We start from the raw sequence: 9,050 nt of genomic DNA, 5'->3' as shown, positions 1-9,050 counted from the left end.
ATCACATCTAAGAGTTGATTCCAGCTGAACCAAACCCAATTCCGCTACTAAACTTTTCAACCAGATAGCTTCCTTTACCGCCTCCGCTGCTGCCATGTATTCTGCTTCTGTCGTAGACAAAGCGACAATCGACTGCAAAGTCGACTTCCAACTGACGGCACTGCCAACGAGGGTAAAGATGTATCCAGTTGTGGACCTTCTTCTGTCAAGATCTCCTGCATAGTCAGAATCCACATAACCGAGAATTAAAATACCTGTACCACTTTTTCGAAAGGTAAGACCAACACCAGAAGCTCCTTTGAGATATCTCAATATCCACTTGACAGCTTCCCAATGCCTCTTTCCTGGGTTGGACATGTATCTACTTACCACACTTACAGATTGAGCAATATCTGGACGTGTGCATACCATAACATACATAATACTACCAACTGCACTGACATAAGGAATCTTTGACATATGCTCCACCTCATCCTCAGACTGAGGCATTTGTGACTCTGAAAGTTTAAAATGAGGAGCTAATGGTGTACTTACAGGCTTGCACGTTTGCATATTGAATCTCTCGAGAACCCTTTCAATATACCTCTTCTGAGAAAGATGTACAACATCGTCTTCTCTTGAAATCTCCATACCAAGGATTTTCTTTGCAGCTCCTAAATCCTTCATGTCAAATTCCTTACTCAATAGTTTCTTCAAAGCATTTATCTTTGTAATGTTGTTAGCAGCAATAAGCATATCATCAACATACAACAGTAAATAAATCATTGAGTTACCAGACATCTTCTTGTGATACACACAACTATCAAATGCGCTCCTTGAGAATTCATGTGTAGTCATGAATGCATCAAACCTCTTGTACCACTGTCTAGGGGATTGCTTCAAACCATACAAAGACTTCTTTAGTTGGCATACGTGATCTTCTTTTCCCTCAGCTAGGAAACCTTCTGATTGATCCATATAGATTGTCTCTTCTAGATCACCTTGTAAGAAAGCAGTTTTGACATCAAGCTGTTGAAGCTCCAAGTCAAATTGTGCAACCAATGCTAGTAGCACGCGAATTGAGCTATGCTTCACGACCGGAGAGAAAATCTCATTGTAGTCAATTCCCTCTTTTTGGCTGAAACCTTTTGCAACCAATCTCGCCTTGAACCTAGCATCTTCTACTTCAGGAATTCCCTCTTTCTTTCGGTAGACCCACTTGCATCCAACTGTCCTCTTCCCCTTTTGTCTTTTCACTAAGACCCATGTCTGATTCTTGTGAAGAGACTCCATCTCTTCAGTCATGGCTAACCGCCATTGTGCGACATCCTTGCAAGAAGTTGCTTCAATATACGAGGAGGGCTCCAGATCTTTAATCTCTTCTTGTGCAGCTACGAACGCATATGCAATCAAGTTTGCTTGATTTATAAGGCGTTCCGGTTCTCGTGTCTGCCTCTTCTCCCTCCCCTTCGCAATTGTGTATGGTTCATTGACAGCAAGTTCTTCAACGCCTACATCTTCTGACTCATCTTTAACCTGAGTCTCTTGATCCTTTTCTTTGGCAAGCTCCACCGGAAGCTCCACCTGCTCGTTGTTCTTGTTTCCTGAAAACTCCACGGAAACTTTACGGGGATCAAGTATAGAGGATTCATCGAAGGTGACATCTCTACTAACTATAAATTTGAGTAAAGACAAACACCAAAGTTTGTACCCTTTTACTCCATCCACATACCCTACGAATATGGCCTTCTTAGCCCTTGGTTCAAGCTTTCCTTCATTAACGTGATAATAAGCTGGACACCCAAATACTCGTAAGTATGAATAGTTAGAGGGTTCACCTGACCATACCTCATTCGGAGTCTTAAAGTCAATTGCCGATGCTGGAGATCGATTGACAATATGAGCAGCAGTGTGAACTGCTTCAGCCCAAAATACTTTGGACATTTTGGCTTGTAGGAGCATACAACGAGCCTTTTCAAGAAGAGTTCTGTTCATTCTCTCGGCAACTCCATTCTGCTGTGGGGTATGCCTGACAGTCATATGTCTTGAGATCCCATGAACCTTGCAGAATTCATTAAACTCTTCATTGCAAAACTCCAAGCCATTGTCTGTGCGAAGATACTTGATTTTCCGCTCCATTTGATTTTCAATCAAAATCTTCCACTCTTTAAATGCTTCAAAAGCATCACTTTTTGCCTTCAAAAAATACACCCAAACCTTTCGTGAGAAATCATCAATAAAAAAGAAGATACCTCTTTCCGCCCTTCGATGGAAGTTTAGAAGGACCCCATAAATCTGAGTGGATGTAGTCTAGCACTCCTCTTGTCTTGTGTTTGCCAGTGCTGAAGCTGACCTTCTTCTGCTTCCCTAGAACACAGTGCTCACAGAAGTCAAGCGTGCTGATCTTCTCACCTTCCAAAAGTTTACGATTGCTCAACATCTCCAGTCCACGTGCACTCATATGACCTAGCCTCATGTGCCATAGTCTTGCCTTGTCATCATTAGATAACTGCATTGTAGATGCATTTGCAGAGCCAACAATGGTGCTTCCGGCCAATGTGTAAAGGCCGTTCTCCAGCTTGCCTTTCAGCATGACTAAAGAACCTTTAGTCACCTTCATAGTTCCTGCTTCGCTCATGTACCTGTAGCCTTGTTCATCCAGAGTACCCAAGGAGATCAATTTCTTCTTCAGATCAGGAACATGACGGACTTGTGTAATAGTCCTCACGATTCCATCATGGCAGCGAACCCGAACTGAGCCAATGCCAACTATTGCACAAGTTGCATTATTGCCCATTACTACGGTTCCTCCACTTTTCTCGTAGCTGCTAAACCAGTCTTTTCGGAACGTCATATGCAGAGTACAAGCAGAGTCTAACACCCATTTGTTTTCATAACTACTATTATTATTACACGATGTTGTTAGTACATAATCATTATCAAAATTATGTACCTGTTCAACTGTAGATGCACTCGCCTTTTCCTTGGACTTTGACATTGGGCAATCTCGTTCAAAGTGCCCCTTCTTGCCACAACCCCAACACTCTGTATTCTTCTTGTTCACACGAGACTTTGATCTGTGCTTTGATTTGGTCTTTCCCTGTTGGCTAGTCCGGCCTCTTACAAAGAGGCCACTTGCCTGGTCATCTCTATCTCCTTCAATGTGCCTCTGCACATCACTAGAGTTAAGTGCCTGCCGCACTTGCTCAAGCTTGATAGGCTCCTTGCTATACATCATTGAATTCTCAATATCACGATATCCTGAAGTCAATGAAAATAGCAAAGCACATGCAAGCGTCTCCTCCTCCCTTTTAATTCCTGCAATCTGTAAGTCCATGACAAGTTTATTAAACGCATCTAAATGATCTTGTAACGAAGTACCTGACCCCATCTTAAATGTGTGAAGACGCCGTTGTAACAACATTCTTGTTGTCACTGATCGGTCTTGGTATAGCCCTTCTAGCATTTCCCACAACTATTTGGCCGTCTCTTCGGTACCCGTACTCACTTCACAAAGCACGTTAGGTGCAAGGGATAGTTGGATTGCACTCAATGCATCCCTTTCAATCTTCTCCTTGTCGGGAGCTGATATATCCGTAGGATACTTTCCGTCAATAGCATGGATTGAACCTTCCCTCCGCAGTAACGCCATCATCTGGATCTTCCAGATATTGAAGTTGTTGCGTCCATTGAATCTATCAATTTCATACTTCATGGAACTCATATTTGCTTGTTCTTTCTCCTTGGATCGTTAAAGAATCCTGTCGCTCTGATACCAATTGTTAGCGGAAATGTAAAAGAAAGAACACAAGATTTAACGTGGTTCGGATCAAAATAATCCTACGTCCACCAGAGAACAATTGCCCTTTTTAATATTTACAAAGGAAGGGGAGATTTCCCAATTACACTTAAGAGAATTTCTCTCTTAACTCTCTACTCACTACAATGTATTGTATTATTTTGGGATGATTTCTACAAGTGAAGGAGTGCATATATTTATAGAGGTAAAGACCTCCTCTTGATGTCATTGGTGACATCAAACTACCTCCTCTTGATGTCATGGGTGATATCAAAGGAGGAAGCTTCCTCCTAGCATCCACACCAACTCTTTCCACCAACTCTTCCAACTGGCATGCCATTGTTGACTAAACATAAACCAACATTTTCAGCATGCCATTGTTGACTAAACATAAACCAACATTTTCATTCATCCTTAAATTGCTTCATATGGTAGAGTCGTATGTTGATTGTTTGTTTAAGCAGATCATAAGTGCCTAAAATTGAGGGATTGTAGCTGCGTGCAGTCATGTCAAAGCAGATTGTTGATATATTGTATTTCTATTCTCTCTTACACAGCATAACTTTTGGTTTGACGGTAAGTTGTTGGTTAACTATGCATGCTCCATGCCATGGTTCATAACGCCTTTAACAGGTAAACATATAACTTTATATCACTCCTTATCATCCAAGTACAATTTAAGTTGTTCTATAATAGATCTCGTAGACTATGATTAACATTACCAATCCTGAACGTAGAACTGCTATACCATTATCATGTGAAGTATACATGGATGCTTTCCATAGTAGTATCGGAAGTTCAGAGAATTCCTTCTGCTCCCACCATTGTAACCCACTGATTTTTGTATGGTTAGCATACTTCTGATTGTTTTGTAATGTAGAGGGCCTCAGAAAACAACTGAAATTTCTTTAGTTAAATTTTACGTGTACTCTGAACACTTGAAGGATGTTATGCTCTTCAACTTGGCAACCGCTGAGAGGATTTCATTTAGAATGCGTTTCCATCCATACCTTTACATTGGGTTTGTACATAATGTTTGCGTCTTGTAAGAAATGAAACTTAGTTAAAACTTGAGAGGATGATTCAGTGAAGCACCATATATATTGATGTTGAACTCCAACAGAAATGTTGTCTAAGAATTTCAGGTTCTAACTTCTATACTTGGAGCCAGTGGCGTAGCCAAAAATTTCGTTAAGGGGTGTCAAAATATATAAAAGTAAACATATCAGGAAATTAAGTGGAGTTAATACATAGTGTGTGTGTATATATATATATATATATATATAATTATTTTTTTACCTACCTACTCAGTTTATTTGATCTGACACTCCATCCTATAAGGTCTTGGAGCCTGGTTCTACAGCAATTTTTTTTAGTATAGGTCTTAGAGCTTTTATAATCCATGTAAGAATTAGTGTATGTTATTTATGTATGACACGACTGGCTATTTATATAAAGATCCCTCTAAAGTGGGTGGCACAATTCGATTGAAGTAAATGTAAAGCTGCGGTGGTTAGGTCCATTGCCTGCAACAGTGTTCTTTTCACAGAAATTCTACTGGAGAGAGTGGAGATCATACGTAACTAGCCTTTATGTGCGTGTTTACGTTATGCAAAAATGACTTATTTGGTTGATGATTTAGTTATACAAAAATTATTATAAAGTAAACAATAATACAACTGCAAAAATCCTTGTCGTAGTATATTGATAAAAGGGGTAGTACCTGGAGGAGTTAATGAGATTGTTAAGTTGAAGGGTATCACCAAGAGTCGGTAAGTACACTCCATTCTCAAGTTTAAGCCTTCAAAATGGAGTCACTTTTAGTAGAATACGCTTTGCTCCTAAAGTGAGACTTTAATCGCTCTAGAGTGAATATTCAAGTCGAGTGGGAAAAAAATGGAGGGTAGAGAGTGGAAATGCGGGGGTTGCTTAGATGGTCAGCACTCCCCAAATACAATCCCAAAGTTGTGGGTTCGAGTCATCAAAAGAGCAATAGCTCAAACAAAAGAGGGATAAAAAAGGAATCAAAGGGAGGGAAAGCAAAAAAAAAAAAGTCCAGGAATACAATGCATTTGAGCAGAAACAAACAAGAATGGTGTGTTGTAAGGCGTTTCTCTCTCAAATGTCCACACCTGACGAACTGCTGGTCTGCGCCTTCAGCACTGCCAAAACTGATAAACGAAATGAAATGAAAGGAAACGAAAGGGGAGGAATGAAAATGGAGGCTCTTTTATAATACGGTAAAAATATTAGATTCTCATATACTCCTCCTTAGCTAGCCCGTTTGGCCAAGCTTCTAAAATTAGTTGGTGAGAACTAGTTTGTGTTTGACTAATTAATTAGAAAAGCACTTTTGAGCAGTAATTAGTGTTTGGCCAAACTTTTGAAAACTACTTCTAAGTGTATTTTTCTCAAAAGTGCTTATCAGAAAAGTGCTTTTGGAGAAAAGCTACTTTTTTCTGCTTCTCCAAAACTGTTTTTGCTTCTTCCCAGAATCACTTTTTTTCCTTCCAAAACCTTGGCCAAACACTTCAATTTTTGGCCAAAAGTGCTATTGGCAAAAAAAAAAGCATTTTTGGCCCAAAAAAAAAGCTTGGCCAAATAGGCTATGTATTTGTTATGAATATCCAAACCCCATTAATCCATCGGTACACTGAAGAATTTGGAAGTAGTGAGAAAAAGTCTTTGTACGGGAAACACTACTAAAAGTTGTAACTTTTCAACTGTACATTTCACGAAAACAGAAAATAGAAAAAGCTTTTAAAGGTGTATTTTCTAAAATTGCAAGAATTTAATGGATAGTAAAGCATTTAGCTTTTTCAAGTTATTTCGGGGGAGGGGGTCGAGAGGGGGAGGGTTGGACCAAACCTGCCCCCTCTGCATTTTCACATGACTGCCATGACTTATTACTGTATATGATTTGAAAAAATAGCACTATACAATTTTATGCCAAAGTCAGCCGTTCTTGTGGGTCAGAAGAATTACTTACCACTCCTATTATGTATTTAATTGTTTATATCGGAAACTATTTATTCAATCAGTTTAACCATCTAAACATAAACTAAAACAAAAAGAGGGGCGGTGATAACGATAATTAATAAGGTTAAATAACACAATAATAATTGTTTACCGTGAAAATGGTAATAACAATTAAATTTGATTATGAGGTTCTAAAAATACGTGATCTATTTTTATGCTTGTTGTAGAGCAGTGGATGCTAAGTAAAAGGTTATAAATCAAGATTATAGCTCAGAGACAGTCTGATAATCGAACCAAACGGCTGGAGATCGGGGGTCTCGAGCTGTCGTTTACAAGGCCTCGTGGTCGAGCTGGATGGCCGATTTAGAGCCGTCGAGGGGGAGATAATAGTTATGAGAGCTACAATTATGACTCTTTATGATCAATGATAAGCAATAAATGAAGACTAATAAATAGAACACAATGAATATAAGCAATAAATGAAGTAATGAAATCAAAAGAAAATGTTAGAGAGCAAAGAGAATGTTCTTGTGTATTTAGTATTGAGCATCAAATCCTTACAAAATGACAAGGATCTCCTTAATATATGAGGGGAAATCCCAACATATTTCAAATGCATCAATTACAAAGATATGGGCTGGTACAACCATTTAATATCCTGATTCGTTTTTGGACTAGTCCACTAGGCTTTGTCAGCTACATGTACGCGCCTTGGGAGCTTCACCTTGATCGCCAAGACCACTAATTTACATTGCCTCGAGGCCAGTTGTTACTAACATTACCTCGAAGTCGATCACCGAGAATCCTCGGAGTTGATCACTAGAAATCCTCGAGATGCCTTGATGATTAGAAATCCTCGAGGGGACGGGCCTCTGAGTCGGAAATATCGTCCGAGCCTACTGCACCTAAAGTCCCTAGTTCCGGAAGGATGGCTCCTTCGAGTGATCGTGCTTCGACTGGGGTCGTTTCTTCCAAGTCTGAGGGGACTGGGCCAACAGATGTGTGCTCGGCCTTCGAGGAAATCCGCTAGCTTCACTTTACGGTGAGCTTCACCATAGGCCTTTCGAATCCCGTATCTTCCCTTTCTTATCGAGTTTTTCATTTGCAGTCTTTCGACAGGCTTAGGTCTGAGCTGCTCTGTCATGGATCTAGGCTCCGGAAAGCTTTGGATGAGGGCAGATCCCTTAGGCTCTTTTGCGAGGAGAAGGAAGTTGGGTTGGCACACTAGCGATATGAGGCGTACTGGAGCTCAAATTACGAAAGGTATTTGATGGAGCAGGTAACTTTTTATATCAGGCGGGTATGCATTTTACTTTTAAACCTCTCAGGTTAACTCTTCACTCATCCCAGCTGCAAAAAAGACGAAGGCCCTGGAACGCCTCAAGGGTGAAGCCGAGCGAATCAGGAATGACTGCGTCGAGCTAATAGCTCAGGCGCAGGTTCAAGCTTTAGAGGAGAAGGGTGCCTTGCTAAAGTTCCTGCCTTCGAGGCCCAACTCCGCTTAGCTCGTGACAACGCTTCAGTTCAAGCGGATATGATCACCAAGTTTGAGTCCGAACTTTCGAAGGTTAGTGCTGAGATCGTTGATGCTCGGGCTAAATACACATAGCCGGACTAAGGCTGATCAGGAGATTGTGATTCATTTGAAGGATGCTACCGATGCCCAAGCCGAGTTGAAGAGGGTCCTCGATCGTGGAGAGAGGATCGAAGAATATGCTCATTGCAGATCCCGAAGAATGGTTCTTAAGGAGAATGGCGCCAAGGGTTTTGTTCTCCCGGAAGAGTTGGTGAAAGCGAGGGCGGACAAGCGTGGTGCTCGGTTGCTTCAGTCCGACGTCGAGGAGAGTGAAGATGAGGCCGATAGGCCGTAGCCCTTAGGAGCGGGGCGTAGATTTTGCCATTTTGTGTGCAATATCTTCAGAGCGTTTTTGTGGATAGAGAATGCACTTTTTTCACGCATAAAAGAAAACCTGAGGCATTATTTCTTCTGTACCCTTTTCTGCTTTGCTTCTGACCAGGTGGACTGGTTTTGGAGTTGGTGAGAATCCCTAGATTCGTGATATGGCTCTGGGGCTCATTAGGGTGGCCTGGGGCTCTTACGCGCTTGATCGATGCGACCTTTAGTGTAAACTGGCATTAGGGCTCTTATGATTTTGCTCAACTGTTTTGGGTTTAGTCTCCGAGTTAGGCTTCGACTTGAGCTCATTCGACCCTCAAGCTTTTGTGTTTTTACGGGCGGGCGAGAATGGATCTTACTCATTGCCCTTAGGCACGTGTAGCTAACTATTTCGGG

Source organism: Nicotiana tabacum, chromosome 18 (genome assembly GCF_000715075.1).
Source record: "Nicotiana tabacum cultivar K326 chromosome 18, ASM71507v2, whole genome shotgun sequence".
Taxonomy (NCBI): domain Eukaryota; kingdom Viridiplantae; phylum Streptophyta; class Magnoliopsida; order Solanales; family Solanaceae; genus Nicotiana; species Nicotiana tabacum.
This window is presented reverse-complemented; position numbering follows the sequence as displayed.